The sequence below is a fragment of the Octopus sinensis genome, linkage group LG3 (genome assembly GCF_006345805.1).
Source record: "Octopus sinensis linkage group LG3, ASM634580v1, whole genome shotgun sequence".
NCBI classification, from domain to species: domain Eukaryota; kingdom Metazoa; phylum Mollusca; class Cephalopoda; order Octopoda; family Octopodidae; genus Octopus; species Octopus sinensis.
In genome coordinates, this window is record NC_042999.1 from 63,318,943 (window position 1) to 63,344,216 (window position 25,274).

The 25,274-nt window shown below is 38.1% G+C and overlaps 1 long non-coding RNA gene across 1 annotated transcript in view; it reads right to left on the bottom strand.

The window, feature by feature from the left end:
* Window positions 1-7,725: 7,725 nt before the first annotated feature.
* LOC118762467 overlaps window positions 7,726-25,274 on the bottom strand; it is a 74,928-nt gene continuing 57,379 nt past the window's right edge. Inside the window, exon 3 of the long non-coding RNA XR_004998218.1 lies at window positions 7,726-7,876. This is a non-coding gene — a long non-coding RNA (uncharacterized LOC118762467). The remainder of the gene's footprint in view (window positions 7,877-25,274) is intronic.

A 25,274-nucleotide genomic window follows, 5' to 3' on the forward strand; every position in this document is an offset into this window, starting at 1 on the left:
AGCCTGGATTACATCTATCTATCTATCTATATATATATATATATATATATATATACATATATATATATATAGAGAGAGAGAGAGAGAGAGAAAACCACTAAGCTACAGCTATAAATGTTAATGTCACACTGTTTGTGGTTAGGCAGCAACTGGAGATGTTTATTGACATTTCTTGCTGACAAATCATCCTCTTGCTCTGCTCTGTTCTTTCAAATTCCTCTAGAATAAAAGAAAGATTCCTTATTTGAAAACAGATAAGGGTTGGTGTCAGGAAAAGCATCTGGTTGTAAAACCTTGCCTCAAATTACTCCCATCTAAGCCATATCAGTGTAAATAAAACAAGCATTAAATGAAACAAACTTTTACTGTTATTTTATTTGGTAAAGAATTCAGAATCTCCCTTACCATGTTTAAAACATAATCAACACCCTTTTGCAACAACTAAAATCAAATCTATCAAGAATATTGTGGTTTGAATTTTCATCACTTCGTTGATTCTTTACTTTAAATACTTAATGATTTTGATTACACTTCTGCAGATCTGATCATAAAAATTGCCCCAAATGAAGAAATGCAAGGAATTAAGATCAGAACTTCAAGGTAAACAAAAGGTCAGACCAAATCTAGACCACCACTATCATGGAAATTGAGCATTAAGGAATTGATATGTACTGAGATCCCAGTATGCTGTAGAATAGTTCTTTAAGATATTCTTTTTGCTTACAAGTCTTTTCAGCAATTCCATGTAGATATCCTTTGGTATAGCAGTGTCAAAAAATAATAATAAATAAAATATCAATCAAAAAGTTATCACATTGTGTTGCCTAGCCAGACAGTAGCCTTCGGCAACAAAAAGCACCTATCGAGTGTTTGGGGGGGGGGGGTTATTTTATAACTCTATACTTAACATCAAATTTCTTGACAGTGCTCCAGTCATGAAAGGTTGCTTTGTCACAAAATAAAATTTTCCTAAGTTAGTGTAGGAGTAGCTGTGTGGTAAGTAGCTTGCTTACCAACCACATGGTTCTGGGTTCAGTCCCACTGTGTGGCACCTTGGGCAAGTGTCTTCTACTATAGCCTCGGGCCGGCCAAAGCCTTGTGAGTGGATTTGGTAGACGGAAACTGAAAGAAGCCCATTGTATATGTATATGTGTGTGTGTATATATATATATATATATATATATTTTAAATTTAAAATGAGGGTGAGAAATTAGATAGTAATTTAATTAACATTAATTTCACACCAGTGGTCTGGCATATAAAAAAACTGAAGGTTCAGTAAAATTGTATTATATACATATCAGAGGGAAACGGTTGTTTTGCTAAATTTTTCTTGAGAACATTTCTTAGTGGTAAGACCATAGCGGATCTATTTCTAGCATAAGGGTGTCTACATAGTGGTTTCCCTCTAATATGTATATATATATATGTGTGTGTGTGTGTCTGTGTCTGTACCCCCAACATCACTTGACAACCGATGCTGGTGTGTTTATGTCCCCGTAACTTAGTGGTTCAGCAAAAGAGACTGATAGAATAAGTACTAGGCTTACAAAGAATAAGTCCTGGGGTCAATTTGCTTGACTAAAGGCGGTGGTCCAACATAGCCGCAGACTAATGACTGAAACAAGTAAAAGAGTAAAAAAGTAGTCTGTATCCCTGGCTATTTAAGTCAATGATGAGTACACTTAGCATCAACAGATAATTTCTGACTTATTGACAAAACTTTTCATACCACTAAATTTTAGATACCCAGAGTTTTGAAGCCTGCATGTGACTGGTATGGATTTTGTTGAAAATGAATTGTAATAAATGGTTTTCACTGAGACAGGTCTTCAAGTAAGCATGTAGTTTTAGCCCTTTAGCATTTAAACTGGCCATATCTGACCCAAAGTGGAGGCGCAGTCGCCTAGTGGTTAGGGCTGCGAACTCACGGTCGGAGGATTGCGGTTTCGATTCCCAGACCAGGTGTTGTGTGTGTTTATTGAGCGAAAACACCTAAAAGCTCCACAAGGTTCCACCAGTGGGTAGTGGTGACCCCTGTTGTACTCTTTTGCCACAACTTTCTCTCACTCTCTGTTCCTGTTTCTTGAGTAACGCTGTGATGGACTGGCATCCCGTCCAGCTGCGGGGGAATACATACACCACAGAAACCGGGAAACCGGGCCCATGAGCCTGGCTAGGCTTGAAAAGGGCGATGTTTATCATTTTATATCTGACCCAAACATTCTACCTGTCTCCAGTCTCTCAAACCTACCCTACAATGCCATTTTAAAAATAAACAATCATATCATTGAAGTCTCAGAGCTATGAGACTGCATAATTAATTCAAAACGATGTGAAAAAATAAATAATTACATTTGACAATATAATCTGAATGTTAAAGGATTAAATTGCTTGAAAGTTTTATGAATGGTGATGAGTCTTGGAAGATTCTGGTTTATTTCTTCTTTTTGCATCCTTTGAACTTATACAATTCATTCATTGTTTTGTGTCATTTTTAAGATAATGAATATTCTCTCATCTTTTTATTATTATGACATTTTTCTTGAATGTATAAAACAATATGAAAATATTTACAACAAAATGGTATAGATAGTATTAAAAGTACAGGGTGCTTGGACTAAATTTGATGAATTTTTAAAGTCTCTTTTTTTTTCCAGAAAAGCTTGATGCATTGGTGAAAGTTGTAGTTGAGAAAAAGTTAGCTGACATGGACAACTGGAAACCATCTGAATATTGATAATGAGTTGCCTGTATTATAATAATTCACACTTTATATCAAAATGCTGACAGCACAACTGCTGCTTCATACTCAGTGAACACTGTAAAGACATGGACAGCTGCCACAGAGAATGCAAAGCCATGGCTAGCAGGAAGGGACACAGCTGGCATTCTGACAGCATCTGCACACTGGAATTCATTCCACTTCTTTGAATAGGGCCTTAGGCCCAATTGATATGATTATCTCTGTGTCGCCTTACTGGCACTTGTGCTGGTGGCACGTGACAAAACATTTGAGCGAGGTCGTTGCCAGTGCCGCTGGACTGGCTCCTGTGCAGGTGGCACATAAAAAGCACCATTTGAGCATGGCTGTTGCCAGTACCGCCTTACTGGCCCTTGTGCTGGTGGCACATAAAAGCAGCCGCTACACTCTCAGAGTGGTTGGCGTTAGGAAGAGCATCCAGCTGTAGAAACTCTGCCTGATCAGATTGGAGTCTGGTGCAGCCATCTGGTTCACCAGTCCTCAGTCAAATCATCCAACCCATGCCAGCATGGAAAGCGGACGTTAAACGATGATGATGATGATGACAACAGACTGTGGTCAATTCCTGGCTGGAGGTGATTGCTGCTGGAAGGCCACATGTGTGGCAACAGGATTCAGTTCTCTCTGGAAAGAGTCGGAGGTGTTTGTTAGAGAATCTCTATAACTTCACCTGCCCCAATTTCTGGCTTCCTAATTTCCCTGGGGTACAGTTATGAAAAACACTAACTGCTCTACCTGCAGTATTAAGGCTGAACTGGAGGCCAAGATCAAAGAGGTGTTTAAAGATCTTCCTAGGGATATAGTCAGGAGTGAATGCACCAGGTTTTGGAGCCTCTTGATGCTGTAATGGAAGCTGAGGGTGGAGACTTTGGGTAAACTGTTTTCTCCCGGCCATAATCATCATGATCATCATCGTTTAACATCTGCTTTCCATGCTAGCATGGGTTGGATGTATGACTGAGGGCTGGCGAACCAGATGGCTGCACCAGGCTTCAATCTTGATCTGGCAGAGTTTTTACAGCTGGATGCCCTTCCTAATGCCAACCACTCTGAGAGTGTAGTGGGTGCTTTTACGTGCCAGTCAGGTGGCACTGGCAACGACCTCGCTCGAATCTTTTACACATGCCACCGGCAAAGGTGCCAGTAAGGCGATGCTGGTAACGATCACGCTCGAATAGTGCTTTCTATGTGCCACCGGCACAGAGGCCAGATAGCTGCTCTGGCAACAATCAGGCTCGGATGGTGAGATCTTGTTGATATTTTTTGATTTCTAAAAATACTTTTATTTTTGGATGGGTCAGTGTGTTTTCTTTTCCTTTTGTCCAAATTGCCAAATTTAGCCTGAACACCATGAACATATAAATAAAATTGTAACAAGGAAAATTATATATCATTTAAATGCTAAAGTAACTTCTGAATCATCCTTTGTGATGATGATGATCATCATCATTTTAATGTGCACTTTTTCATGTTGGCTGAGGTCAGTCAGTGTTCACTGAGGCAGATTAAGATGACTGAATGATCTTCTTATCAACCCTAACATGTTTGCACTATCGCTTGGATGGCAGACACTTCAATCTTGCATGTTTCTGTGTAAAGACAAGGACCTCTGCTATCTCAGTCCATGAGATGCAGTAAGCCAGTGACAATGCCACTCTGAGACTGCAGATGGCCTGCAAAGGACAGCTGATCTTTACAATGCAGCTTATGAACACTTTGGGATGCAGGTAAACACATTAAAGACCAAGACACTGATCCAACCTGCACCAGGCCAGAACAGTCCACCCACAAACATTAGCATCAATGGCCAACCCCTACAAGAAGTTGAACACTTCACATACCTTGGAAGTATCCTTTTGAAGACTCCCATGTGTGAAAAGGACTCAGCCAAAGTGTATTCTTCAATCACGCGCTGACTATCCAGACAAAGACATTGGTCTTCCATGCCATTGTCCCATCAACTTTACGCTTGTCAGACTTGGATGTTGTACTGCCGTGACTTCAAGCGCCTTGAATGCTTCCAGCAACTAAAGCTACAACAGATCCTCAACATACAATGAGAAGATCACGTTACCAACAACAAGGTTCTTTGCCGCGCCTCACTACCAAGTGTCGAAGCCACCATTCTCCACCATGGTTGCCGCTGGGTAGGTCATGCCCATCATATGGAGCTCTCTCATCTCCCAGGGATCATGCTCTACGGAGAACTTGGCAATCAGAACAAGACCCAGAGGAGGTTTGAAATTCCATTTTAAAGACTAGCTCAAATGGACCTTGGCTCAAGCTAACATCCAGCCATCCTCATGGGAACAGATTGCTGTGGTTAGAACAGCCCAGAGGACTGCTATCCACAATGGAGCCAGCTCCTTCGAGCAGAATAGACAACAGAATGAGGAGGTAAAACTCAAGAGAAGAAAAGAGAGTCTTCAACATCCTCAACCTGCACTGACCATCCTGTGTGAGTTTTGCCCACAACTCTTTCACCACTGGCTTGGACTCCAAAGTCACATTCGGAACAAACATCTGACGAGGAGGCTGGATAGAAAACTGACGAACCCAATCCTCGGATACGAGCTGGAGCCGACTAATATTTTCCCTTGGTCAGACATGTTTTTGCATAGGATTGGAATTGAATGATGCAGCTTGTACAAAAGCGACAATCAATTACATCTGTCATGTGATGTCAAGACGAAGAGACACTCACACAGTTTCTAGTTCATGTTGTTCGTATTTAGTATCTGGGTAATCATGTTTTCCTAATATGTGTGGCAATTATATATTTGTTCTGTTGAAGGAGGCAATATTGGCATGACCCTCTTGAGGATTGCTTTCTGCATAGGTGTTAGAGGTAATCACAAAGAAAACATTATTGTTTGGGAGGATTATCATCATCATCATCGTTTAATGTTCGCTTTCCATGCTGGCATGGGTTGGACGGTTTGGATGGCTGCACCAGGCTCCAATCTGATCTGGCAGAGTTTCTACAGTTGAATGCCCTTCCTAATGCCAACCACTCTGAGGATGTAGTGGGTGCTTTTACGTGCCACCGGCATGAGAGCCAGTATTGGCAACGGCCACGCTGGAACACCATCTTTAGTCGAGCAAATTAACCCCAGGACTTATTCTTTAGAAGCCTAGTACTTATTCTATCGGTCTCTTTTGCCGAACCACTAAGTGATGGGGACGTAAACACACCATCATCGGTTGTCAAGCAATGTTGAAGGGACAAACACAGACACACAAACATATACACACACATACATATATATATATATACAATGGGCTTCTTTCAGTTTCCGTCTACCAAATCCACTCACAAGGCTTTGGCCAACCTGAGGCTATAGCAGAAGACACTTGCCCAAGGTGCCACACAGTGGGAATTAACCTGGAACCATGTGGTTGGTAAGCAAGCTACTTACCGCACAGCCACTCCTGCGCCTGAATAAAAATGGTTTGTTCTGTACAAATATTAGTTTTTCTGTAGAATTTCTTTTCCAGAAGTATATCACCAATATTGAGTTCTGTAAAAAGAGTTGTTTGCAATAAATTTTTGTGCTTGCATTTTTTCCTTACAAATGTTTTTTTTTTTCCATGAAAATATGTTAAAAATTTGCCTTTTTTCCTTTTGCCCTAGTTATAAATAAATATTCTACTTATATTGCTTACTGGTATTTAGTGTCAAATAAATAAAAGTGAAAAGCAGCTTATATTTAATATAGATGTGGAGTCTTGCCTGGAAGAAAATTGAGGAGTTAATTATTTCTCATTCAGCTCCTATTATGTCTTAATGTCACTAAAAGGGTCAAAAAGGAACCATTGTTGGGCTATACTTAAGGCATCAGTTGGTTTTAATCTAACCTTGACTGCAACTCCCCAGGATTTTCCTCACTGTTCATTTTTTTTCAACTGCCATAAGTCTTCAGTAATTCAATCTGAACAAACCATATTAGCTTCAGCCTCCCAGAAGGACCAGCAAAAACTATGACCTCTGATCTTCCTTCTCAGAATAAAATTTGTAGATACAAAAAACAATATACCATATTTGATGACATATAAAATGCACTTTGTTTTTAAATGTCTCAGAACAATCACCCTAGGTTCCATATGTGAAGATAATCCTATGTTACATGCTTTGATGTTCTAAAAACTGTCCTTTTATTGAATATGAGCAAAACGCCCCCCGTCCAATGGATGGTGCTGAGTTGTCAAACATTTAAACCAAATTTTCTCAAAACAACTTGTCCGACCATCCCATAGGCCTCCCCTTTGAGAAACACTGATTTAACCTAAATTTGAGACACCAGCAAAAGACGGATTTCGACTGATGTACTTGCACATACAAATGCACATTCCCACGGCTTTATCGATTGCATTCTCACCTGGAATTGATTTTTGTAATTTTTTCAAGATATATATCTACATATCAAATTTGAGGACAATCGGATGAAGGATGCCTGAGATCCTAGAAGACACACACACCGACAGACAGAACGGATTTTATATAATAGATGTGCTGTTAAAATTGAAATATATCTGATATGTTTGTATGTCTTTTATGCCACCAAATAAGGTATATATATATATATATATCATTTTAGTGTGAACTTGTTTCAGATATACTGTTTGGGTGAAACTCGATTGGATATTTTTCTAGTCACAAACATTCTGTTTCTCTCATGATGAGTATTCTGCTCCAAGATTTTGAAGTATTCTAATGTGGTCCCAATTCATAATTGTTGACTGTACCCATTCATTTAACACCCTATAATTATTTATCCAACTACAAAGAAATACTGAGACATAATAATGCTCCAGCATACTAATTAAACATCTCTGAGCCAACGAAAGAACTTCTATACAGTAACTTGACTTGCTAGAAATAGCAGTCAAATTCGCTCAAATCGCATTCTATCGTCTTATAAAAGGAAGGGAGCATTAGACAACACTCACAAGCTTACTTACCCACTTCTGTATCATTTCTCTTATATTCATCTTCCTGTAACTCAAGGATATGCTCTGACACATTTTCTCTCTCTCTCTTTTCCAACAGAGTGGTGGTGGTGGTGGCGGCGGCAATGGTAGTGGGGGAGGGGAAGGAGGAGTCTGATACTCCTAAAAAAATTGAAAGAACAGTCATGGTTGAAATGCCTTTAGTTGTAGGTCTGCAGGATCAGAACTGACCTGTGGTTAAACAACAACAACAACAACAGCTATAGTATTTGAGACACTCTAACCAATATTACCATAGAAGATAGGAAGACAGAAATTGCAATCTACTTGGTTAATGGCTGTGAAATGCCAGCCAGCACAGAAAACTACTGAAAGCATCATGACAAGCTATACTTCAATCTCCTATGGAATCTTTGGATGTATGTTAAAAATCTAAGTTTTGAGTCTCTACAAAGTGGTGTCAGCATGTTATCAAAATGAACCTGGAAAACAATCAAGCAAAAAAATCTTACTTAATTCTGACATGTAAATAAAGAATCATAAAACAAAAGACCTGAAGTTTATATAATCAAAGAAACCAGTGTTTATAATTATTGATGTCAAGTTTTGGCACAAGGCCAGCAATTTTGGAGGAACGGGTAAGTTGATTACATCAACTGTGCTCAATACTCAACTTGTACTTATTTTATCAGGGATGAAAAGCAAAGTCAACCTTGGCAGGATTTGAACTCAAAACATGAAGATGAACGAATACTGCTAAGCATTTCGCCCAGCTTGCTTATGGTTCTACCAGCTCATGACCTTAGTGTTTATGATTATTGTCATTGCTATATTTGAAGACTACAAATATTGCTCTCAAAAAGAATTTGGAAAATTTAATTACGACTCAAAACTGAGATCGGAGCTACTCTCAAGAATGAGAAGAAATAAAAAAAAAGCTTGATACAAATAATGGTTGGAGCACTGAGATCAATTAACCCAAAAGCTTCAATTCTATCTCAGATGACCACAAGCATATATTCAACACCAGACAAGAACAAATTTGTATTGCTTGGAAGTGTTAATGAAAATAAAAGTAAAGAAAAAAGATTTTCTGAAGTCTTCAAGTCTGATAGAAAGAAGTGAGCTATTGATGTTATTTTCCAATAGTTGACACCTTGAAAGCATTGCTGCTGCTGTTGCTGTTGAGCAAAGCGGTCTTTGTCCCATTAGTGGGAGAAGTCCGAAATGTGGTCCTTTGCTATTCGTAAGACCCGCAGAAGAGAAAGCAGGTCAACCACCGACACCAAGAGCATCGATGAATGGATGAATACGCATCCAGGCTCAGCGATTGCGTAGGAAGTCGGGGACAAGAAACAGGAAGAAAGAGTGAGAGAAAGTTGGAGCGAAAGAGTACAAAAGGGGTCGCCCCCCCCCCCCTGCCAGAGCCTCATATAGCTTTAGGTGTTTTCGCTCAATAAACACACACAACGCCCAGTCTGGGAATTGAAACTGCGATCCTCTGACTGCGAGTCCGCTGCCCTAACCATTGGGCCATTGCGCCTCCACTGCTGCTGCTGCTTATAATAATAATAATGATGATAATAATGATAATAATAATAATAATGATAATAATAATAATAATAATAATAATAATAATAATAATAATAATAAAATGCCCTGATGCAGTACCAGGCAGTGGCTCTCGTGGCTTCTGATCTTAACTGATAAGGGTACACCAGGCACATGCATCACAACCACATGTACGCAACATGATGATCTTATATCAAGATAAACAGTGCATGACCTTGCAGGTGGGGCCCAGTAGCCCATCCCACTCAAAAGGTCCCTGAATAAAGTTTGTTAAGGATGAACGAAACACCCATGTTTCCAGAGGTGAATTATTCAAACACCAAAGAATTCCTCTCAACACATGGCTATGATGCTCCCTCACTACTTCTGCTTGTGATCAGAGATGCACATATCGTCAGCCACATGCTCAACTGGTTAAGGTCAAACAACTGACAAGCAAATCTGTGGTATTGAGCAGACTATCTACTGTGGCCCATCTTTTATACCGATAACACTTCCAATCAGTTAAGATCAGAAGCCATGAGAGCTACTGCCTGGTACTGCATCAGAGCATTTATTATTATTATTATTATTATTATTATTACTATTATTATTACTATTATTATTATTTATTTATTTATTTATCTACTTATTTATTTATTTGCTACAAAGGTTTGAAGAGACACAAAATATAAAACTGTGAAAAAAAAGAACACATTTGCATATTACAAAAGAGGTGGGTAAAGGACATTATGCAATATATAGAATGACTTATTGATAATATCAAGTTGTACACACACTCACACACACATGTATACATACATGTACACACATGCACATACATATCTATGTGTACATGTGCATATTTGCATAGAAATAAAGAGTAGAATATAACACACAATAACTAAAACATGATATAAATGATAAAATGAGGGATTTTCTATTTAGGTTCAGTTAGGGTATTCTATGATATTGTTCACTAAACCACTTTTCAAATTGTGTTTGAGTGCAACCAAATGCACTTGTAAGCATTTTTAAGGTATTTGATACTGAAAAACAACATCTTGAGATTATTTTTTTGCTGTTTAATGGTTAAGGTGTTTGACTCACAATCATAAAGTTGTGAGTTTGATTCCCAGCATCTAGTCCACTCAGTTGGTGAACATGAGTTGTACTCGTAATTCAAAGGGCCAACCTTGTCACATTCTGTGTCATGCTAAATCTCTCCAAAAACTACACTAAGGGTACATTTGTCTGTGGAGTGCTCAGCCTCTTGAACATTAATTTTACAAGCAGGTTGTTCCATTGATCAGATCAACTGGAAACCTTGTCATCGTAACTGACAGAATGCCAGTATAATGTCTTAATTTTGATTTTAATAGCAGTGACTGACAATCTGCAGAGGGAAGCTGAGAACATTTGATAACAGATATTTCTTAGGTAAGCAGTAAAATAAAATAATCCTTATATGGTTGGAGTGGTTACAGCTGTTCCTGGTTTAGAGTAATAACTGCATTAATTACAAGAGGGAAAAAGCTGTGTGTTACATAGTGGAGGAAAATATACAAACACTCATTAGTCAAATCAATGCTGCTCAGTATCATCAGAGAGGAAGAAACTGTTAGAAGGAGCCAAAATCATTGCAATATACAGTCAACAATTACGAAGGAAATGACACGGTGCCTTGTAAGCGAATTTGGAAGATGGAAACTGTGTGAAAGTCTATCCTATATATATATATATATATATATATATATATAGGAAGAGTTCACAAAAAAAACAAAAGACAAAGACAGGTGGTGTAGACAACAAACAGATGTATTAGTTTAATGCTTGGGAAGTGAAAAAGTCTTTAACGTTTCAGGCCTATGCTCTTCTACAGAAAGGAACACAGAGAGAAACAAGTTGAGAAAATAAAGAATGTGTATTGGCTAGCAATATACACCTCCATGGTAACTGCAGTGAATTTGACTTTAGCAGTTGAAATATATTACAAACATATTTTAACTAACCTAAAGTTTGCTTATGCTTAAACACCTCTTGGCACTGATATTACTGTAATTTTCATGGTCTTGGAAGTCTACTGGTGCAAATCAGTCAATGTTATTGACTATATTTTAGCTTGACTAAGTCTGTCCAAAGTTGTCTCTCTTTGGTATTTCCCATTGATGATGGTTAAGAAGCTACAAACACCAATGTCTATGAATCCAACAGGTAGCAGCACTGGACAGATATAGTGTTTTTACACCTTTTTTCTACCATAAGAGAGAATTTTTCCTCCACTGTAACTGCAGTAAATTTGTCTTTATTAGTTGAAATATATCACAAGTATATTTTAAGAAACCTAAAGTTCACTTATGCCTAAACACTGTTTGGAGCTGATGTTATTTTAATATATATATATATATATATATATATATATATATATATATATATATATATATATATACAGGATGCTGTGAATAAACTGTCATCAAAATTACGCAAAAATGTATATAACATTTTAACATATATATTTACCAAAATTACATAAAAAATAATCTTGAAATGTATTCAATAAAACTGCTATTGGCTTCAACCATGGCCTCCAAACGATTTTGGAATCTCCTGCATGTACTAAGAGTGATAAAAATCAAACATCCAGTCAGCATCATGGTGTTATTTTCATTGACGAGCAAAGACGCAGAAACTAGTCTCTGGATGCATGCTTATCTGGGTGGAGGTGCTTATCTCCTTCTTGTAAACATAAGGACACAGGAAATGTGTCAAGGCCGACAGGAAGCGTTGCTGCTTCCTAGGGCTAAATAGCAGTAGTATGATTCCCTTCATGGGACTGTCACATTAAGTTGACAGTATACAACTACTTTATATATATGTATGTATGTATCATAACTATAATCATCATCATTTAGCGTCTGCTTTCCATGCTGGCATGGGTTAGACAGCTTGACTGGAACTCATAAGCTGGAGAGCTGTACCAGGCTTGATTTCTACTGCTGGATGTCCTTCCCAAAGCCAACCACTCCAAGAGTGTAGTGGGTGCCTTTTACATGTCAACAGCACAGATTCTTTTGTGTCACTAGCACTGGCTGCAACAACAATTACACTTGGCTTGATGAGTCTTCTCAAGCACAGCATATCGCCAAAAGTCCTGATCACTCGCCATCACCTCCATGAGACCCAGCAAAGATCATGTTTCACCACCACATCCCATGTCTTCCTGGGTCTACCTCTTTCACAAGTTCTCTCCACAGTTAGAGATTGGCACTTCTTTACACAGTTTTCCATGTCCATATGCACTACATGACCATACCAACTCAGTCATCTCTCTTGTGCTCCACATCTGATGCCTCTTATGCCAAATTTTTCTCTCAACATGCTCACATTCTGTTGTACATGCACACTGACATTGCACATTCAGCAAAGAATACTAGCTTCATTTCTTTCAAGCATTCACATGTCCTCTGCAATCACAGTCACTGTTTTACTGCCATGTAGCATGGCTGCTCACACACAGGCATCACACAATCTACCTTTAAGGCAGAAGCTCTCTGAACTTTACCCAGCTATATTCTTATTCTAGCAGCTAAGCTCTCAGAGCATCCACCTCCATTGCTGTATTGGCCACCTAAATAATGAAAGCTTTCAACTACTTCTAAGTGTCCCCCACTGGCATTTGTTGGGGTCTATTTTCTGTATATTTCTAGTGTTTATTGTACCTGTACATCTGCCTCACACAAAGAACATTTTCTCTATTAACCTTCCTTTGATATTGCTGCACTTCTTATGTGTTCATAGCTTGCACTGGGTACACCTTATGGAGTTTCTACCTATACCTTCTTCATATCGAGCAGGGCCATTTACCTCAAGGGATTTGTGATTTGTCTGCCTTTCTACTCACTAAGACTTCAATTTTTGTTGAATTTACTCTAAGGCCCTTTGATTTCAGACCTTGCTTCTATGCCTGAAATTTTTTCTCCAATTCTAGTAGTATACACACACACATGCACACGTGTGTGTTTGTCTATGTATATGTATATATGCAGGTGGGTGGGTAGTGTATGTATGTAAATCTATACACCATTTGGCGTTGGTTTGTTTATGTCTCCATCACCTAGCAGTTTGGCAAAAGGGACTGATAGAATAGGTACCAAACTTTTAAAAAATAAGTATTGGGGGTGCTTTATCTAACAATAAAAAAAACCTTCAAGGCAATGCTCTAGTATGGCTGCAGTCCAGTAACTGAAACAAGCAAATAATAAAAGATAAAAATGTTTTCAAATAAATAAACTGTTTGAATGCAATAAATTCCTCTGGATTTCAATTAACTGAATTAAGCCCTTCTCAAATTGGTTAAAAATAATGCTCAACTCAGAAGCTTTCATCATGTATTTCGCAATTATATTTTCTTCTAACAGCTGCAACTGAATTCAAATGTAGGTTTATTTTATATATTCTACATATTTATATTTTATATATTCTGCACATTTATATATTTTTATATATGAGTTAGTTGCTGAAGCGTCCCACTTCAACAGCCAATTCATAGAAAATGTCAGAATACTTAACTGTAATGGCCACTATGAATATTCCCCTTAGCTCTTTGACAGGAAATAGTTGACAGTTGTATCAGAGTATGAACAGCTGAATGTACTATAGGGTGTCCGGAAAAGCAACACCTCAATTTTAAAACTATTTTATTTATGTAGCCAACTAAATATAAATTTTTATATTGGGTACTACTTTTGGATCACCCTTTATTTTAGCTGACCAAAACAACAATAACAAAAATTACAATCGTTGTCATCATCTTCATCCTCATCATTATTGTCCTCCTCCTCCTCTCCTCTTCGTCCTCATCATCATTGTCATTGTCTTTGTTTTAATCATCTTTGTCACCATCATCGTCATCATCATCATCTACTACTGTTGCAGGTGACACCACTGATGCTGTTCTGGTCATTGTTATCACCACCAGTGCCACCCCCAACACTAACAACACCAACACTGCCACATCTGTCATCATCATCATCGTCTTCGTCGTCATCATCACCACCACCACTGCTACTGCTACCACTGCAGGCAATACTGCTACCACCACCACCACCACCACTATCAGAAAAGCCACATTAACCATCTAAATGGTTTCTAGTTACCAGTTGCTATTGTGGCTTGTAATATCTCTTACAAATATTCTTAACTTATAATGACCCCTATACATTTCCTCCTAACTTTGTATCACAAATTAACTATAGGCATAGGAGTGGCTGTGTGGTAAGTAGCTATAGGTATAGGAGTGGCTGTGTGGTAAGTAGCATGCTTACCAACCACATGGTTCCGGGTCCAGTCCCACTGCGTGGCACCTCCGGCAAGTGTCTTCTACTATAGCCTCGGGCGACCAAAGCATTGTCAGTGGATTTAGTAGACGGAAACTGAAAGAAGCCTGTCGTATATATGTATATATATATGTGTGTATGTCTGTGCTTGTCCCCACAACATTGCTTGACAGCCGATGCTGGTATGTTTACGTCCCTGAAACTTAGTGGTTCGGCAAAAGAGACTGATAGAATAAGTACTAGGCTTACAAAGAATAAGTCCTGGCATTGATTTGCTCGACTAAAGGTGGTGCTCCAGCATGGCCACAGTCAAATGACTGAAACAAGTAAAAGAGTAAGAGAGTTGTTGTTGCTGTTGTTATTGTTGTTTACAGCAGGACAGCTGGTAAGCAAGCTACTTACCACACAGCCACTCAGCAATATTGAGGTGAGGGATAAGTCAATTACATTGACCCAAGGGTTCAACTGATTCTTGTCTTATCAACCATCAATGGATGATAGAGAATGTCGACCTTGGCATGATTTGAACCTAGAATGTAAAGAGCCAGGAAAATGCCAACAATGACATCAATAACAATAGCAATAACAATTCTCTGACATTCCCCACTCCTAACTACATGTCTTTTTTTTTTTCTTTTTACTGTTTACATCCAGTTTTCCAACATAATATGGGTAAACTGACTGGTTTGTGAGAGTAATTGCTTTTTCATATGTATTTTCTCTACACTGCTCAATAGTGAAGCAGGAGTGGTGGAAACAATGTTTTGTTGCATTCAGTCAAGCATAGTGGATCATGTACTAAAGTAATGGGTCTCCCTTCAGGGACATTACAATGGTTTGAACTTATGACCATATGGTTGACAGTAGATGGCCTTTCAGTTATAGGCAGAAGACATGAAATTTGGGGAGTAGATGGCCCTAACCTTCTGCCCATAGCTGTTGTGATTCAATCACAACACAAAAGAACTATGAATAATAATAAAGTGCTAGTATTAACACCACCATCCATAACACCATAGGATCAACAATGAGCCTATGAGAGAAGGAGCCTCTACATGACTGCTTTATTTATTTATTATTTATTTATGCACTCTTTTCAAGCCTAGCCAGGCTCATGGTCCTGGTTTCCTGGTTTCTGTGGCGTATGTGTCCCCCCCCCCCAGCTGGACGGGACACCAGTCCATTGCAGCGTTACTCAAGAAACAGGAAGAGAGAGTGAGAGAAATTCGGGGCGTAAGAGTACAACAGGGGTCTTGTGGAGCTTTAGGTGTTTTTCGCTCAATAAACACACACAACACCCAGTCTGAGAATCGAAACCACGATCCCCCGACCGCAAGTCCGCTGCCCTAACCACTGGGCCATTGCGCTTCCACTACATTACTGCTTTACCTGCCAGAAATAACAGCTGAATTTACCTCCCATCTCAGATCATACTTTACATTTTTAAAAAGGGAAATCACATTGGCTAATGCAGTCTGGGCTTGACAATGCTTGAGAAAAAAAACTGGTAGCAAGATAGCATATGACTGTAACGACTTTGATCATTGGTCTGCTCAACCAGAACCAACAAGAAGCAAAATATCACCTCATCACCACTACCACCACCACTATCATCATCACTAACAACAATAACAACAAGCTAATGAATGATCCTTTACACGATTGTTTGATCTGCTAGAGATAGCTGCCAAATATCCCACAAATCATATTCAACCATTTAGGAAAAAATGGAAGAATGAGTCTGGAAAAATGGGATGGTCATAGCTGGAATGCCTTTGGAAATAGAGCTGGTTGATCAGGTTTGACATGACTCCACAACTGCAATCTTCAGGTTGTACACAGCCCACACCTATGGATCAATGAAACAAATTCACTTCTCACAGCAACTCCAATCCACATCTTTCTGTTATTGCATACATAATCACTTTCAAACTATCAGATATATAACATCTAGATACTCAACTATACCCTAAATCAGACATGGGCAATGTTTTTGTGAAGCAGGCCATATAAAACATGGCTCATCATCAAGTGGCTGCACTAGTAAGAAATTTCCATTAGGTGTCCCACTCAGGAAATCTCACTGGCTGTAGTTTGCCCATGGCTGTTTTAGAGACACTACAACACCAAAGAAGATTACTGCTGGGTGATGGAAAGCTCTTGTAGGTGGAAGTCTTAGCTTGTAGGCTTTCCTGCTAGATACAGTTAAATGCTTTGCTGATTTCAAGGACAACAAGATTTCTTTTGGTAAACTTCTCAAAGACAAGAGACTACTGATGTACATCAGTAGTCTCTTGTCTTTGGTGGGTCTAGCTCTATGGAAATCATACTGTGTTTACCAAGATGAAGCAGAAGAACTGATGCAAGAGGAAATTGTTTAATTGTCTCAATCATCTTTAAGATTTAGTGAGGAAAATGGTTTGATAATTAGCAGGATCAGATAGGATGCTCTTTTTAGAGAATAGTATATACCATCTTATGTTGCCAAAGCTTGAGATTTATCCCTGTGATGAGAGAAAGAGTTTGGTGAGAACAGGAGTTAATGTATTGGAGTACAATATCTGAGAGTGATGCAAGGCCCATCATCAGATTTGATCATCTTGTTTAGTTGGAACTTTGAAGAAATTTCTACATTTAAAGAAAGCAAATTTAACCCTTTCGTTACCAACCCGGCTGAAACTGGCTCTGGCTCTTTAGTATAAATGTCTGGTTTTCAAAAGTTCTGAATCAAAACCTTCCACCAAACCTTAGTCACAATTTATGTCCCTAACTCTAGCTTAATGATAACGATGTTATTTTACTTAATTCTTTGTTATATTTAACATAATTGGAAGAAACACTGAGCATCTCAAAATAAATTCAGTAACGAAAGGATTAAGGGAAGCTTACTATATTAGGACAAAATAGAGTTTGAAATAAAGTGTGTAGGATATGAGATGGCTTCATCATGAGATGGTTACTCATAGAAGTGTCTGTAAGGATGGGCTGGTTATAAATTACTTGATGTTAGTGGACTTGGATTGTATGATGAATTTGGAGTCAACATGTTTAAGAGGATAGTATTAGTCATTCACTTAAATATCTCAGATAGATCAGAAATGATGCACTTTTGTTATCATGTCAGTATAGAATTGGTAGAGCTTCAAACAGTTATCTGTCCATGACATATGTTGTGAAATGCCCAGGAAGATATATTTTTATCATTTTATTATTTGTAAAAATTATTTTATTTGTTTCAGTCATTCGACTGTAGCCATGCTGGAGCACCGCCTTTAGTCGAGCAAATCGACCCCAGCACTTATTCTTTGTAAACCTGGTACTTATTCTATTGGTCTCTCTTGCCGAACCACTAAGTGACAGGGATGTAAACACACCAGCATCGGTTGGCAAGCGATGTTGGGGGGACAAACACAGACACACAAACATATACATACATACATATATATATATACATATATACATACATACACACACACATTATATATATATATATATATATATATACACGACAGGCTTCTTTCAGTTTCCATCTACCAAATCCACCCACATGGCTTTGGTCGGCCCGAGGCTATAGAAGATGCTTTCCCAAGGTGCCACATAGTGGGACTGAACCCAGAACCATGTGGTTGGTAAGCAAGCTACTTACCACACAGCCACTCCTATATGTTGACTTTAGACAGCTGTCATCAATACAATGAGCCAGAAACTAAGATGATCAAGTTAGGACTGAACCCAAGACCATGGGGTTAGGAAGCAAACCTCTTACTACACATGCACACACATGTACATATGTATATGACAGATTTCTTTCAGCTTCCATCTATCAATTTACTCACAAGGCTTTGGTTGGCCCAGGACTTACTCAGAATTGAACCAGTAACCTGTGGCCACACTCGTGCCTATTAGGTATTGTAAAAAGATAAATGGAAAAGGGAAGAGAACGTAGTACATTTTGCTTGTTCTGAAATGGCTACAGTGACTAAGATCTCAGATCAAGTACATGCTAAACAAGCACAATTCCAAAATCTATTTAATATTTTTCTATTAACTGATTCCTGTTAAGATGTCTCTGTTAAACTTAGTTCTACAGATGTCTTACGTGCTGTCTCAAATCTATACTTCACTGAAAACTCAGGTTTATTTGAGACTTTGTTTCTTTTATCATGATTGCACTGTAAAGCATAATTGTGACAAGGATAAACAAGTTATTTATAGGACTGACCAAATAGTATCACTTAATTGGCTTATAAATAAAGCTTTTTGTTTTGAATTTTCTTATCATTATAAAAGTCAACAAATTTGGATGTAAAAGAGTATAATCAGAGATTACAATGAAAATTACTAGGTTAAAGCAAACTAATAGTGCAAAGTTTAGTTAAGTTCCTTAACCATTCAGTAATAATAATGGTTTCAAATTTTGGCAGAAGGCCAGCAATTTTGGAGTTGAGGTACGTCGATTACATCAACCCCAGTTTTCAACTGGTATGTATTTTATCAACTCCAGAATGAAAGGCAAAATAAACCTTGGCGGAATTTGGACTCAGAACGTTAAGTTGGTAGAAATACCACTAAGCAATTTTTCCGTCACACTAACAATTCAGAAATAATAATAATAATAATAATAATAATAATAATTACAATAACAATAATGTTAATAATAGACAAGGTATTAGAGCACCAAAGGCTGGATATAGTAACCTTTAGGAGGGACAAACAAGAGTGCCTAATAATTGACGTGGCAGTGCTAGGAGATCAACACATCATAATGAAAGAAAGAGAAAAAGTTGATAAATATGGAGACCTGAGAATTAAGATCACTAAGATGTGGCAACTACAAGAGTCAAACATAAAGGTTATCCCTACTGTCATCGGAGTATTGGGTTCAATACCAGCCAATCTAAAAAATCATCTCAAAACTTTAGAAATACCCTACAATCTAGGTGTATTGCAAAAGTCGGCATTACTTGGAACTGCACACAAATTGTGTAAAGTACTGTCTGTCTGAGGTTCTTGTTGTGATTTAACAAACAGTACAATCAATATCTTCAATCAACAACCTCACAATATTGTATACTGTGTGATGCCTATAATAATAATAATAATAATAATAATAATAATAATAATAACGATAATAATAATAATAATAATAATAATAATAATAATAGTAATAATAATATTAACCAGTTGAGCATGTCCCTTAGTGGCTGACGATATGTGCATCTCTGATCACGAGCAGAAGTAGTGGGGAAGCATCGTAGCCATGTGTTGAGAGGGATTCTTTGGGGTTTGAATAATTCACCTCTGGAAACTTAGGTGTTTCATTCAATATCCTTAACCCTTTAGTGTTCAGATTATTCTATCAAACATAATGCTTATTGATTCCCATTGATTTGAATTAATCATGCATTATCTCATATCTTCAAGATCTTGATGGTGTAATTACTTAATGTAGAATAACATTGTAGGGTAGGTGTGAGAGCCTGGATCTGGTCAGTTTGAACATAAAACAGATTAACTATTTTGGCCGGATATGGCCGGTTTAAATACTAAAGGGTTAAACAACCCTTATTTAGGGACCTTTTTGTTCGGGATGGGCTACTTGGCCTAAAAGAAATTCTAACTGAGCCCCACCTGCAAGGTCATGCGCTGTTTATCTTGATATGAGATCACCATGTTGCGCACATTTGGTTGTGATACATGTGCCTGGTGTACCCTTATCAGATGGGTAGCCATGATGGGTATACTGGGCTTTGTATATTTACCCCTTTGATGGCATGCTCTGCTCTCTCACTCAATAATAACAGTTTTGTAGTGAGACTTAGAATTGAAACCTCACAACCCTGATCATTGCGTCTGGTCCACATTTGGGTCAGGTGACATGCCCTGATAATTTACCATTCAGCTTACAGTGATGTCATGCCATATAGAACTTAATTGAATGTTCTATGACATTCTTGCATGCTTTTCTTTGTATTCAAGCAAAAGCTCACCAGGGGCAATGGCAGTGTTTTGACATTCCCACCAGGGAACTCACATTCTCATCTCTTGCTACAAGCAAGCCAGAGCACAGCCTAGTATAGTAGAAACAATGTAAAGTTTTCCATTGCTGTATCCAGTTAGAAATGAGAGGAACTCTTCTACACTATTACTTAAGTCCAACTCTTTTCTGCATCTCAAGCTTTATTAGTCATTTCTATGTTCAATTATCATCTCCTGCATTCCCTACCAGCAGTTATTGGATGGAAATTTATATTTAGTTTTTCAATAAATCTTATAATAAAATGTACAATTATGTCTGTGTCTCTTTTATTCCCTTTTACTTGTTTCAGTCATTTGACTGTGGCCATGTTAGAGCATCGCTTTTAGTCGAGCAAATCGACCCCAGGACTTATTCTTTGTAAGCCTAGTACTTATTCTATTGGTCTCTTTTGCCGAACCGCTAAGTTACGGGGACGTAAACACACCACCATCGGTTGTCAAGCGATGTTGGGGAGACAAACACAGACACAAACATATATACACACACACACACATACATGTATATATATATATATATATATATATATTATATATATATATATATATATATTATATATATATATATATATATATATATACATATATATGATGTGTGTGTGAGTGTGCATGTGTGTGTATGCTAGTGTATGTATATGTGTCTACATTTAAAATATTAATACATACTTCCATATATGAGGGGTGTTCATTAAAGATTTCCCCTGACCCACCTCCCTAGGAATGGGATAAACACAACTTGGCATAATTATTAGTCCTTCCCTACATAGCCACCACCAATAGTGACACACTTCTCCCATCACTTTATGCAGCTGTGAAGACCTCGTCTGTAGAAGTTGGTAGGTTGTGTCTGGAGCCAAGGCTTTACCTTGGAAATAAGTTCATCATCATCTGAAAAGCACTTCCTCTCCAAAAGAGACCTCATGGTTGGAAAGAGGTGGAAGTCAGATGGTGCAAGGCTGGGAGAGTAAAGGGAATGAAGAAGGATTTCATGGCTGCAGGTGTCTACTTTCTTTTGGGCACAATACACATTGTGAATTGTGGCGATGTCTTGGAGGAGGTGAACTCCTTTGGTTAGCATGGTGTCCCTCTCTGCTTTTATGGCATCCTGAAATTTCTGCAGCAGAGAAGCATAATATGCCCCATTAACTGTGGTACTCTTTGACAGAAAAATCCATCATCACTACTCTACACTGGTCCCAAAAGACTGTGAGCATCACTTTGCCTGTTGAGGGTTGGAGATGAGCCTTGTTTGGAGGTGGTGCGCTATCATGCTTCCATTGCTTTAGTGACAGGATTATAGCAATGAACCCATGTTTCATCCTGTGTGATAAGTCTGCCAAAAAAGTCCTCCTTGTTTTCTTGGCATATTGCCAAAAGAACCTGGGAGCAATTGACTCATTCCTGCTTCTGTAAAGGTGTGAGCATCTGGGGAATCCATCATGCAGACAACTTCCGCATGTGCAAATGGTCGTAAATGATTTTTTTCCACACTTATCTTCACTTCTTTGGTTAGTTGCCGAATAGTTATGCAGCAATCCTCCAAAATGGCAGCTTCCACTCTATGGGTGGTGTCGTCATCAATGGCAGAATGTGGTTGTCTAGGAATAGGAGCAGTTTTCACTGATATCCGATCACATTTGAACTGGTGATGCCAGTGCTTAATTATGTCGTATGATGGTGCATTGTCACCGTAAACTGTTTTCATCTCATCGAAAGTCTCTTTTGTTGTATGACCTTTCAAGTATAAGTACCTGATCACTGATCTGCATTCAACTGCCTCCATTATAATACGGTTGTCCACTTCAGCAGCTGTAAAAGGCAAATGAATACTAGAGGAAAGTTACAATTTACAATGGGACATGTAGAGACATGTATGATTATACCTGTATGAGTTTCATTTCCTGCAATAACCAGAAGTGGGTCAGGGTAAATCTTTAATGAATATCCAATGTATTGTTTAATGTCTCTCATTCCTCCTTTCTTATTATTGTATCTCTTCAAGCCCTTGTGGATAATGAAAAATATCATCATTATTAATATTATTTGCCTGTTGTCAGGTGCTCACAGCTTTCTACCAGTTGGGCAATGGGATCAGTGGATGTTCCGCTTTAGCAATTTATAGAGGATTAGCAGCAGGGAAATGCAATCATGTTCTCAGGGAGACTCTGGGCATCAACAAAAACAAACTGGCTGGTCTGTTCCAGAAGACTTTCCAGTCCAGAATTATTATGGATAATTTCCAGATGTCCTTGTCCTGACAGTGCAACAGTGGGGCATTACCTGTTCTAGAGGCACAGATGTGCTGTTAGACAGGCTTGTCTGAGGTGCACGCAATGTGACAAAACCATTCTGTATACACTCGTTCAGTGTTCAGGCATTGCTGACTTGTGGGGTTTTGTAAAACAGCTGCCTTCACATGTGGAATGGATCCATCTATCGGCCAAGTCCATAATGATGATTGCCCTGCCACCCTCCTTTAATTGGGCAGGCAAGGCAACTTTCCTTTGCGTGGTGGCTGTGGTGAAAGAGGTTATCTGGTGGACAAGGCTGAGGTCTCATTGACTTCAAGTCTCACTTGTAAAAGAAATTGAGGTTGGAGAGAGAAGTACTGTCCTTGAGTGAGTTTATTGAAAGTTGGGTGAAAGTTGCAAAAATGGGAAGAGTGGATGGTACCTCTCTAAGTGTAAACCTGTGAATCAGAGAAAGGGAATTTGCCTTTGGTGTTCAGGGAGATCTTGGACAGTGGGGTTTCTCAATTATCCTTGGAGGTCATCCTATATCAGGAGGACTATATTTCTAACATCTCCTCACTTATTTTTTTAACCTTTGTATACTATGTATATTTCCCTTCCTTTTCATTGTCTACCATGTATACTTACTCTTTTCTTTTATTTATTTATTTTATCATTTCATTACATGTAAATGCCCACACTTTATATCTGTCTTTGTATTGTCCTGCTCATGCTTTGCCCTGGTGGCAAATAAATTAAACCATCATCATCATCATCATCATCATCATCATTGTTATTGTTATTATTATTTGACTTTGATTTTTAATCTAAAGCTGAGTGAAAGATTAAGACTTTTCTGAGTACTTTTCTTGTTAGCTGACATTCATTACAAGATCTTGGTGAGAAATGTCTTTTTTAAACAAAAGCCTTGGCTACTACACAAAAAACACACACAAAAAATCAAATGAAAAGAAAAACGACAAGAATATTGTCAAGCAGGATGCAAATATAATGAAAAAACAAAATTAATAATAATGGCATTTCTGTGGTTTTTTGACACAAATACATGTCATTTTAATGACTTAACTTAACCCTTTTGTTACCAACCTGGCGAAAACCGGTTCTGTCTCTGAGTACAAATGTCTTGTTTTCATAAGTTTGGAATTAAAATCTTCCACCAAACCTCAGCTAAAATTTATGTTCCCAGCACTAGCTTAATGATAACTAAGTTATTTTACTAAATTCTTTGTTATATTTAAAGTAATTGAAAGAAACACAGAGCATCTCAAAATAAATACAGTAACGAAAGGGTTAAACCCTTGCAATAATGATCCTTTCTACTATAGGCACAAGGCTTGAAATTTATGTGATTACATCAACCCCAGTGCACAACAAATGAAATGCTGCTAAGTATTTTGTTTGGCCTGCTAACAGTCTTGCCAGCTGACTACCTTAACACAATAAAAATGGCAAGAATATGCAGCCTTGCATTCACACCATTGCAAATATTTTGTCCAATAAGGAAGTTTGAGTTGTAGATAAAGTTTAGTTTATAAGAGAAATAGGTGTAGTAGAAGTGTGGCACAAGGGAACCTATTTCCTTTTCCAAGGAAATTGTCCAAGAGGTAGTAAGGAGAAAGTTGACATTCCACTGTCTCATGAAGTGTAGTGGGCATTTTGTATGATCTGTAAAGGTGAATTGAAGGACGTTTTTGCCAATGTGTGGGCTGATATCCTGTACATCTGGTTAGGCAGGGTGTTTGATAGTATCTGCTTGGTTTTTGTGACCAAGAACAAGGCAAAATGGCAAGCAAAAAAAAAAAAAAAAAAAAAAGCAAACTAATTTTAGCATGTTAAAAATTTACTTTTCAAAGTTAATGTACAAACTTTCTTCTTTGAAGACATGTGAAATAAAAAAAAATCCCTTATTTGAAAAATAGGTAAAGATTAGCAACATAATGAACAGCCAGCTGCAAAACAATGCCTCAATAATATGCATTCATTAAACCCATACTAGCATCGAAAAATAGCCATAAAATTGACAAAACAACATAAGGGGCAAACAAATGAATAAACTAAGGGGAAGATAAGTTTAATCTGTATTTGCAGGCTAAGATAAAGAATTATGAATATTTTTTTGTCCATTTTTCTATATTTATAATTCTTTCTTAATTGATCTGTGTTTTGTAGGCTATATATATGTTAATGTGGAGGCGCAGTGGCCCAGTGGTTAGGGCAGTGGACTCGCGGTTGGAGGATTGCGGTTTCGATTCCCAGACCGAGCGTTGTGTGTGTTTATTGAGTGAAAACACCTAAAGCTCCATGAGGTTCCGGCAGAGGGTGGTGGTGACCCCTGTTGTACTCTTTCGCCACAACTTTCTCTCACTCTCTCTTCTTGTTTCTTGA